We start from the raw sequence: 12113 nt of genomic DNA on the forward strand, positions 1-12113 counted from the left end.
ACAGTACATTGTAGTGTCCAGTACATTGTAGTGCCCGTACATTGTAGTGTCCAGTACATTGTAGTGACCAGTACATTGTAGTGTCCAGTACATTATAGTGTCCAGTACATTGTAGTGCCCAGTACATTGTAGTGACCAGTACATTGTAGTGTCCAGTACATTATAGTGTCCAGTACATTGTAGTGCCCAGTACATTGTAGTGCACAGTACATTGTAGTGCCCAGTACATTGTAGTGTCCAGTACATTGTAGTGCCCGTACATTGTAGTGTCCAGTACATTGTAGTGCCCAGTACATTATAGTGTCCAGTACATTGTAGTGCCCAGTACATTGTAGTGCCCAGTACATTGTAGTGTCCAGTACATTATAGTGTCCAGTACATTGTAGTGCCCAGTACATTGTAGTGCACAGTACATTGTAGTGTCCAGTACATTGTAGTGCCCGTACATTGTAGTGTCCAGTACATTGTAGTGACCAGTACATTGTAGTGTCCAGTACATTATAGTGTCCAGTACATTGTAGTGCCCAGTACATTGTAGTGACCAGTACATTGTAGTGTCCAGTACATTATAGTGTCCAGTACATTGTAGTGCCCAGTACATTGTAGTGCACAGTACATTGTAGTGCCCAGTACATTGTAGTGTCCAGTACATTGTAGTGCCTGTACATTGTAGTGTCCAGTACATTGTAGTGCCCAGTACATTATAGTGTCCAGTACATTGTAGTGCCCAGTACATTGTAGTGTCCAGTACATTGTAGTGCCCGTACATTGTAGTGTCCAGTACATTGTAGTGTCCAGTACATTATAGTGCCCAGTACATTGTAGTGCCCGTACATTGTAGTGTCCGTACATTGTAGTGTCCAGTACATTGTAGTGCCCAGTACATTGTAGTGCCCGTACATTGTAGTGCCCGTACATTGTAGTGCCCAGTACATTGTAGTGCCCAGTACATTGTAGTGCCCGTACATTGTAGTGCCCAGTACATTGTAGTGCCCAGTACATTGTAGTGCCCAGTACATTGTAGTGCCCGTACATTGTAGTGCCCGTACATTGTAGTGCCCAGTACATTGTAGTGTCCAGTACATTGCAGTGTCCAGTACATTGTAGTGCCCAGTACATTGTAGTGCCCAGTACATTGTAGTGCCCAGTACATTGCAGTGTCCAGTACATTGTAGTGTCCAGTACATTGTAGTGCCCGTACATTGCAGTGCCCAGTACATTGTAGTGCCCGTACATTGTAGTGCCCAGTACATTGTAGTGCCCGTACATTGTCGTGTCCAGTATAAAGTAGTGTCCATACATTGTGCCCAGCTTGTGCTTCGGAGACATGGACCCCGTAAATTAGGTGGGTGCTCACCGCTACAGACGTGCCAAACATGTGGATACTAAATGTGGTTTAGGCACAATATGGGGGTCAGAAGGCAGAGGGGCATTTGGATTTGGCAGGGTAATGAGCCCTTGGTTAAAGGGGAAAATTATAACCTAAACATTACAAGTTATTATCTCTGCAAAGGAGGTGAGAAATAAAAAAATATGTTTTATTCAGCTCTGCAGCCACTATTTCATGATGTGGCCAGTTTCCCATGCTCAAACTGGTAAAACGTCCTCTTTAAGTTATTTTTTTATGACTTTTTTTTAACATTTTTATGCTGTTAATTTTATGCAAATGCTTTACAAAACTAGCAAGAAAAACCTAATATTTTTTCTCTGAAATAATCTTAAATAGTTAAATTAAGGTTCACTGAGATACAAATTAGCTCAACGCTGCACAGTTTGGCCAAATACTGTATAAGTTTTCCATGTGTTAGTAATTTTCTGTGTCTTTCCCACACACATAGCCACCCTCAGAGCTCTGAATCACAGCCATGACGCCAATTTGTTTACTTCTTGTGATTCTGATCGCCATCATTAATACATTGTAAATTTGTTGTAAAGTCCTCTTAAGGATTTAAAGTGCACACATACTATATTTGTTTGCATTAATCAGTAGTACATGTGTGTCATCACACTTTTTATTGTATCTTAATGGAAAGTGGCATCTTCTAGTAGCGGTACCTCCTATTTTTTCACAGGCACAAGAAAATGTTTACTTTAGAAAGTTCCTCAATTGCTGAAAAACGTGTTTGAACTGATTCACCACCTTGGGATTTTTTCTCCCCTTCTTCCCAGATCCATAAGTTTTTTATTTTCCATCAATATGGTCATGTGAGGGCTTGTGTTTTGTAGGGCGACATTTACTTTTGAACTACTCCATTTATTTTACCATATAATGTACTGGAAAACTGGAAACAAATTCCATAATGGGTTTTTTTGTCAACATGTTCACTAAATGCTAAAACTGACCTGCTATTATGATTCTCCAGGTCATTACAAGTTCACAGATACCAAAAATGTCTAGGTTCTTTTTTATTTGAGTGGTGATGAAAAATTCCAAACTTTGTGTTAAAAAAAATAAAAAATAGTGTCATATTACGATAACCATAGCGTCTCCATTTTTTGGGATGGGAACTTATTTTTTGTGAGCCGAGCTCACGTTTTTACTGATACCATTTTGGGGTAGATACCTTTGGGTTTTGATTACCTTCAGCACCACACGCAGGGGAACAGCACTTACTGTAGCGCTGCTTCCCCAGCGGCCGTCTGTGTGGTACTGATGCGGCACATGGGCGCACACGGTTGCCACACGTGTGCCACACGGATGTATCACACGGACACATGGACACGGATATCAGGACGTGTGAAACCGGCCTAACACGGCATTTCTGCCTGTAGGTGGCATCTGAAAAACAACTGAATCCTCAAATAATTATTTATGGAATGCAACAGACAATGTCTAATTAGTTTTCTAAATATTGTCCTCAACCAAACCAAACCTATTGAATAGTGCCATACAGTGCCCATATAAATAGTACCATGCTACATCTTCAGAATTGTTACAGAGTGCCCAGATAATATAATACAATGCCCAGGGGAGCTGTGTAGTGTGATCGATTTAGTCCAGTAACTATGGCATGCAGTGGGTAATATATTTGTCCTGTTTGATGTGAGTGTTTCACCCAGCCTCTGATCCCAAAAAATGGAGATGGTATGGGTCTCTGAATATGGCGCCATTTCTTTTTCAGATACTTTGGATTTTTTTGCACCACTTAAATAAGCGGATTATATGTGTTTTTTATGCGTTTCTGCAAGTGCGTTTTATACCTGTGGTCTTTCTGCATCTATTGCAAGTCTATGTGGAAAATCGGCACAGAAATCTCAGCGTACCCGCAAGAGAAATTGACATGTTGCACATTTGAAACTTGCACAGCAGGTCAGTTTACGCTGAGTAAAATAAAAGCACAGAGGGAACGAGATTTCTATAAATCCCATAAACTTTGCTGGAACTGTAAGATGCTGCATTTACAACAATACGAAAATACTCATGTAATGCTAGTCACCGTTCACGAACAAGCCATGAGGCAGGATAGTCAAATATTCCAGGGTCAGATACCAAGAGCATGTCACAAGCAAAAGGGAAAAGACAAAGGCAAAGTCAAGTCATGGTCCAAAGTCAGAATAACCATGAAAAAAGCAGATCAGAGCAAAGGGGTTGAGCAAGCAGATAGTCAGAACTAGGTCCAGAGTCAGGCAGCAATAAATCAATGAACAGAGCACCAGGCAAACAGCACCACACAGTAAATGCTATGATTATCAGAGATCTGGGCTGAGAGGTCAGCTAAGTAGCAAGGAATTAATTAGAAACAGGGAGCACCTACAAGAAGCCCAGCACCTCCCAGTCTCTGGACAACTGAGCTGTCATTCAACATATTGTCAATTCAGCATGTCCCTGCACCCGATTGGATGACTGAGCTATCACTCACTCTGCCCATGACAAGCTGAGGGGAGGAATCATGACAATGCAGCATCAAAAACTCACCCAAAACTCATCGTGGGCACAAAGCCTTAGGCCCAGAAAACTAACCACTAAAACACAGCTAGTCTCAATATCCCCAATCAGAAGAACGTTCCTGGTGTTTATCTCCTTTTGCATTATGGAGTCCACTTCTGCATTTGCAGTTCTGTGTTCCCCTAACATTTAAACAAATGAGGGGCCTTCGGCTATTTCAATAAGATGGCCCTGCTGTAAAAGCAAAAGGTACTACTGTAAGGGGGGTAGAAGAAGACACCAAGTCAAGAAGAATTAAATTGTATAGCAATGTTTATTAGTGTTTTATTGTTATTACTGTTTTCTATAAATTTGCATTTTATCCTTATGGCCGGTGTGTTTCTCGGTTTTCCTGGAGGTTTTCCATCAAGGCGGTGCCCGGGGATTGGGGAAGTCTGCCAATAGAGGAACCATTACAAGACATAGGGATATAGTTGCAGTAGTTTGGGTAAGACATACAGTAGTTGAGAGCTTGGGATTAGCTGACATATTAGGAGGGGTTAGATCAGATAAAAAGAGGAAGCACCTTAAGTTAAAGAGAAGTGGAGTGTGGAGTAGGAAGTCTCTGACAGTGTGAGGTGTTACAGGTTCAAGGTCAGCGGGTGCAGAGGCGGCGAAGTGTCCTGTCAGGGTCAGGTCTCCCATACAGCATGAAGACATATCTGAAGTTTTGCGCAGATCCTGGGTCCAGACAATGGGACTCAGAATAGGCATCGGTACCCATGACTCTTTCTTCCCTAAGTGGAAGTGAGAGGGAAAGATTGTGGGCCTCAGGGACGCTGTAATGCCAGATAGGAGGCTCCTGGATCCAACAGAAGCTGTTGAGGCGGGCCAGGTAGGGCAGAATGGAGGCAAGGACTGATAGCATACTGGGCAAAAGGAGCACCAACCAGAGGGCATTTTGTCTCAGTGTGTATACCGCAGTCATATGTATCCGAAACACCCAGTAATGTCAATCCTGTTTTACAGAACCAAACATCTCCTGTTATGTGTGCAACCGTATCCGGTCCCATGGAGGTAACAAGGACTCTTGAACGACAAGTGAATACAGAATGCATCCTACAGCAAAAACACATATGTCAGATTCCCACTTAGTCTCAGGGCAAAGAGAACTCAGTTCCAGCCTAAGCACCAAGCCATGTAACCCCATTCAAGTGGCGCTGAGAGCAGGGTCAGGCCCTGGAAAAAGAAACTCAAGTAAATGGTGAATTAAGTACCTTAAAGGGAACCTGTCACCCCAAAATGGAAGTTGGGCTAAGCCCACCGGTATCAGGGGCTTATCTACAGCAATTCTGGAATGCTGTAGATAAGCCCCGATGTAACCTGAAAGATGAGAAAAAGAGGTTAGATTATACTCACCTGTGTGGGCGGTCCGATCCGATGGGCATCGCGGTCCGGTCAGGGGCCTCTCATCTTCTAACGATCACGTCCTCTTCTTGTCTTCACGCCGCAGCTCCGGCGCAGGCGTACTTTGTCTGCCCTGTTGAGTGCAGAGTAAAGTACTGCAGTGCGCAGGTGCTGGGAAAGGTCAGAGAGGCCCGGCGCCTGCGCACTGCAGTTCTTTGCTCTGCCCTCAACAGGGCAGACAAAGTACGCCTGTGCCAGAGCCGCAGCGTGAAGACAAGAAGAGGACGTCATCCTATGAAGATGGAAGGCCCCGGACCACGACGCCCATCGGACCACAGCGGGACCACCCCTGGGTGAATATAATATAACCTCTTTTTCTCATCTTTCAGGATACATCGGGGGCTTATCTACAGCATTCCAGAATGCTGTAGATAAGCCCCTGATGCCGGTGGGCTTAGCTCAACTTCTATTATTCTATCAGGGTCCCTTTAAAGGCAAACAAGATAGCAGACAGTGAAACAAGCTCCAAGATGGCGGCATGATTCCCAAGATGGTGGACGGCAGTGCGAGTCCCATGATGGCAACGGCTGGTAGTCCAAAGAGGGAAGATCCTGCCCATCGTGGGAGTGGTCAGCGTCTAAAATCATGAAAACGATATGTCCAGCCCACTGAAGTGATGACCTCAAGGAGGAGGTGTGCAGGATCTAAAGTCCAATCTAGAAAAGATGGAGCAGCACAGAAGGAGGTGCGATCCAGGAAGGGCAAAGGCTCACGGGGTAAGAGACAACGTGAAGAGAGGACGTGTTCAAAGGCAGAGTCACAGGGAGTTACAGTCGACACGACCACCAGAAGGACTGAGCCAGCTGGATGAGAAGCATACCGGAAGTGAGAGGTAGGCGCCATCTTGCTTACAGCTTTGGTGCGAAGCAGACACTTTCGATACGTCTCTAGTGATGAGCCACGTACCCAGCGAGTTCATTAGTGCTGAGATAATGGATGTCTAATCCTATGAGGACATCATTTACCCCTCCACCTCGGGGGCCGCAGCCGACAAAGTTCAACCCAGTGAGTCCGAAGAGCAGGAGACACCACTGTTTGAATTTTTTTTATTTCTACTTGTCATTTTTAGTTTTCCACGAAGCAGGAATAATCCAAATTTTATATTAATCCGATAGATAGCAATAGAGACATCGTCAACAGAATAGAACAAATATTTTACAATGAAGTCTGTGGTCAGACGGCCGTATGTTCTCTCATGCGGGAGAATCGAGCCGATTATGCTAATAACACTTAGCTTAAACTCTTTAAATGTTTGAGGCGAGTGTCATCTCTGTGTTATCGGATCTCTAGCATGAAAGAATCGCAGCACAGGTGCCGAGAAGATGGAGAACTTACTTTCTCCATCTTCTCCATTGTCTTAGTCGGCGGATGTTCGAGTGCAGTTGGGTGTCATCCCATTGCAGTCTGACATGCAGCCATAGACTTATCCGAATAACGGATCCACTCCCAGAATGCTGTGATTTTTTTTCTCATGCCGATTTGGCAAAAAAAGCTACTCAGCACTGCCCCATAGTATAAAAGTGGGCCGAGTGCTATCCTACAAAACATCTGATAGCAGCTGGCCGCGTTATGCGAGCCCTGAGACTGTCTATAGAAGAGCAGGCAACTTTATACAAAATACTGAAAAAATATAAATAAGATAATCAATAACAACCATGTTAAAAGGGTATATCTGGTACTTTATAAAAAAAAATAAAAATGTGCCTAAGCACTAACAGGCAGATAGTTGCTACCTACCTGCCTGTTGTGCCCAGCGCCATTCTTCCCCTGCACAGTGTTTACAGACCGCTCCTGCCAGGAATTCAGCTGCCTCTGCTTCTTTTCCGCTCTGTAGACAGGGCGGGACTTCCGACATCATTCTGATTGACAGCTGGATTCTCGCTGTCTAACTGCGGGAGCCAGCTGTCAATCAGAATGACATCAGAAGTCACGCCCCATCGCGTCAGCAGCGGCAGCTGAATTGCCAGCAGGAGTGTCTGTGACCACTGTGCAGGGGGAGAATGGCGTCGTGCACAACAGGCAGGTAGGTAGCAGCTACCTGCCTGTTAGTGCTTATGTAGATTTTTTTGTTTTTAATAAAGTCTCAAATATACCTGTCACGACTCCCGGGTATTATTGCCGCGGGGAGAGCTGCGCGCCGCAGCAAGGAAGCTGAGAGCAGAGCGGTGGGGAACTCACCGGGTAGCAAACAGGACCTAAATCACATGACAGGGAAGGAGGTGGTCGAGGGCGGCGCCAGACGCCGCGGTGCAGAGGAGACGATATACACCGGAGAGTAGTTAAATGTGTCAAGGTCAAAACCAAGAGATAACGAGGTATCCAAAGGGTGAGGCAGAGGGATAGTCAGAAAGCCAACAGAACAAACAAGCAGAGTAAAGCACGGAGAGCAAAACAAGCAAATGCAAAGCGAGCACACACTCAAGGGGTCAGACACACAGACTAAACGAAAGTATAGCTGACAGGGAATCCTAGTCTGGAGTGTGTATGAATACCCCTGCCAGATCCAAAGAGAGGCCAGCAATATAAACCCTGAGAGAGCAGGACATGAACCATGTCCTATACCATGACAATACCCTTTAAGTATTTTCGTCACAAATTTCTGCATCTCTTGGCAGGAAAAACGCTTAGTAAAAAAAATGTGCATTTTTGCTGTGTTTTTTCCCACAGTTTTTACACGCTTTTTTCCCCACAGTTTTTACACGCTTTTTTGTTGCATATTTTGCCCACTCATTACTATGGGTGACATGTGCAGTAAAAATGATGAAAGAACTGAAATGCTGCAGATTTAAATCTGCAAGAAAAAAAAAAAGCAACATGTGTATGAGACTTCAGGAATCTCATTCACTTGCTGGTACTAGGAAATCCTTCAGGTTTCATGACGCAACTGTGTAACAAAAATGCAATGTATGCACAAACCCTAACATTCAATGTAACTGTGTATTACTGAGACATTACAGGTGGCTGAGCTTGAGACGCCGATGGTTCTTCCACCCTTTAGCGCGGCTGCTCTTTTTCTACTCTCGGGTCCTCTCTGCGCCTAGTCTGCTTTCTGATATCAGTGATGTCACTCCAAACATGAGTCATGTTCCAAAAATGGGTCCGCAGTGAGCTCTGGCTTAGCCCCAGCAGTGAGTGGGAATAAATTAAAATATGAAGATGAGAACGAGAGATGGGTTTTGGTTCCTATGGCAGCAGTGTATAATGATGCCATTGTAACACTCTGTTTTAAAGGCAGCTTATTGCTGGATACAGCTTCTTAAGGATAAAAAAAAAATCTGCCTGCAAAATTTCAAAGGCTGTATTTTCAATGAGAGCAGAGACTCGGAACGGCTTGTAATAAACCACAGACCACTCAACTCTTAGAACATTTTCACTCTGTAATCCACGGGACATAGTTATTGCCAATTTCAAGTGTGCGGTGATTCTATGGAAGAAAATCTGTATCAGCTTCATGTAATGCAGCCCCATTAATCCAACCCTATCAATGTCCTTCCTAGACTGGTATTTAAAAAAAAGAATTGGAAATTATGATGAAGAAATGTAGTAGTAGAGCGGTGAACCAGGTCATCAGACACTAGAAAGTAGTCAGTAAAATGCCAGGAGGTCTGAAATGAATTACAAATATATATGATACCCTAAAACCATACTATATATATATATATATATATATATATATATATATATATATATATATATATATATATACAGTACAGGCCAAATGTTTGGACCCAGCTTCTCATTTAAAGATTTTTCAGTATTTTCATGACTATGAAAATTGTTCATTCACACTGAAGGCATCAAAACTATGAATTAACACAGTGATCACAGACCGCTCCTGCTGGCGATTCAGTGGCATACGCTGACGCCACATGGACCAAGCAGCAGGTTCTGTTCTGGGCGGCTCTGTTGACAGGGCGTGACTGTCGGCGTTATGCTGATTCACAGCCCTCTCACTGCTGGCTAACTGCAGGGAGCCAGTTGTCAATCAGCATGACCTCAGCAGTGACGCCGTTTTGACGGAGCTACCCAGAAGAGGAAGATCTGCTCTGTTGATGTGGAGCAGCTGAATCGCTGGAAAGAGCAGTTATAAACTACCTACCTATTAGTTTTTAGGCCCATAATAAAAAAAACAAATCATAGTACTGGATAACCCCGTTAAGAACTGCAGCTTAGATCAGTACAGCTACAAATTATCTCCAGGCTGGATCATACATGAGAAAAAGAAAACAGGAGGGGGGCCATTTGGTTACACTGCACCTATTTTACATAGTGCTGCTCAAAGAGAAGTGATCTTTTTAGCAAATGAGACAGTGAGGTAGGATTAAGGTAATGCATGACACCATAGATGCACAGTAATACTGAATGTAAAGGCCCCGTCTCACATAGCGAGATCGCTAGCGAGATCGCTGCTGAGTCACAAGTTTTGTGACGCAGCAGCGACCTCAGTAGCGATCTCGCTATGTGTGACACGTACCAGCGATCAGGCCCCTGCTGTGAGATCGCTGGTCGTGTCGGAATGGCCTGGACCTTTTTTTGGTCGTTGAGGTCCCGCTGACATCGCTGAATCGGTGTGTGTGACACCGATCCAGCGATGTCTTCACTGGTAACCAGGGTAAACATCGGGTTACTAAGCGCAGGGCCGCGCTTAGTAACCCGATGTTTACCCTGGTTACCAAAAAAAACAAACAGTACATACTCGCCTTTCGGTGTCCCTTGCCGTCCGCTTCCTGCTCTGAGTGCCGCCGTACAGTGAGAGCAGATCACAGCGGTGACGTCACTGCTGTGATCTGCTCTCACTGTACGGCGGCTCAGTCAGAGCAGGAAGCAGACGGCAAGGGACACCGAAAGGCGAGTATATACTGTTTGTTTTTTTTGGTAACCAGGGTAAACATCGGGTTACTAAGCGTGGCCCTGCGCTTAGTAACCCGATGTTTACCCTGGTTACCCGGGTGCTGCAGGGGGACTTCGGCATCGTTGAAACTGTCTTCAACGATGCCGAAGTCCTTCCCCTGATCGTTGGTCGCTGGAGAGAGCGGTCTGTGTGACAGCTCCCCAGCGACCACACAGCGACTTACCAACGATCACGGCCAGGTCGTATCGCTGGTCGTGATCGTTGGTAAATCGCTATGTGAGACGGGGCCTTAAGGCTTGCACAAAGCCCTCTGAATTATCATGCAAGACTCATTAGTCTGTTATAGATATAATTTAAGAACAAATGTTAAAAATATTTATTTTATGTCGATACCAAAAGTGAAAAATCTTTAGCGAGGAAAACTGTTCTGTCTGTGCTCCCATGGCAATACATCCTGACCATATGCTGAGGCAGTTCGACTTCATGTATCTAATGAAATATGTGTTCTGATTAGTTGCCATGAGAACAACTGACCCTATGATATTACTGTACTGGCAGCATTCTGGAACTTGAAATGTTGTCATAGGGACATAGGTAGGGACGTTTCCCCTTCCAAAAATCCTACAAAAGTACAAGAAAATACTCATTATGTGTGGAGGAAAGGCCGTTTAGATATCCATATGGGAAAGGATTCTGTCACAGAGTGACTGCCCGAGCGTGACACGACCCAACGGGTGGTCGGTCACAAAGCGGCGAGACTCACAAGGGAACACTGGGGACACAATAACAACGATGGGGAATGGGGAAATGGGCACCTCCAGCACTCTCCTACAGATGTAGCCTAATCTTCCTGACGTCCCTATACAGGTTCTATCAACCTGTCGCCGAGCTGGATACCTTAGCCCTCACTCGCCCTGCATCTATCCCTGGGTAGGGAATTGGCGAGTGAGAACACTGGTCCCACCGCTGCACTAATAAACACAAAGGGAAAGTTTAGACAAACAAGGTAAGCAAACAACACTTAGCTTTCTCTGCTGCAATGTACCGCACCGCAGAGTAATGCACCAGGAATAAGTATTCAGCTGAAGAACCACCGCACTCAGCAAACTTCTTCAACCTGCTTGGTCGATCTCCAGAAGGACCTGTATAACCAACAGTCAGCTGATGCACCAGGTGACCTTATGAAGGATGGTGGTAGTCATCACCACCAATATCAGCTGACCCAGCAGCATAACACCAGCGGCCACCGAAGGGAAAAAACTGCATTAACCCCCGATGACTAGAAAGTAAAAAAGGTTTTAATCAGAGGAAAACCAGATCTGCCTCAGATCCAAACATGGATTGTGACAGATTCTTTACAGTAAGAGTAGTCAGACTATGGAATGCCGACCACAAGAGGTAGTAATGCCAGATACTATACCAGGTTTAAAAAGGGGCTAGATGCTTTTCTCACAAATGGCATTGTGGGTCATAAATAATTTAATGATAAAGTCTAAAGTTGAATTTTTAGAGAAATATTGAACTTGACAGACCAGTAAAGGGGTTGCCCTGTCTTAACCTACAAGTCTGCAGTCTATGCAACTGCAGACTTGTGCATCCTCACATCACACACTATGAGCTGTTAGGATTTTACGGTGCTGGATCCAGGAATGGTCATGTGACCACAAGTATGTAATATATGCCTTATCCTGGCCACATTCCGACTAGATTGTTTCCAGCCTCGCTCAATATATACTTGCATTGAGCAGGGCCACGTCCATCTAGTCAGATTATGGGCTGGAGCATGCATATTGCGTACTTGCTGTCACATGACCGCTGGCGAATCCTCACATCCTATGATTCATAAGTCTGTACAGTTTATGACCGGACAACCCCTTTAAGTCCATCACTCTGCTTGGCTTAGGACCAAGACAAGTAAATTAAGAATAC

The sequence above is a fragment of the Ranitomeya variabilis genome, chromosome 2, assembly GCF_051348905.1.
Source record: "Ranitomeya variabilis isolate aRanVar5 chromosome 2, aRanVar5.hap1, whole genome shotgun sequence".
NCBI classification, from domain to species: domain Eukaryota; kingdom Metazoa; phylum Chordata; class Amphibia; order Anura; family Dendrobatidae; genus Ranitomeya; species Ranitomeya variabilis.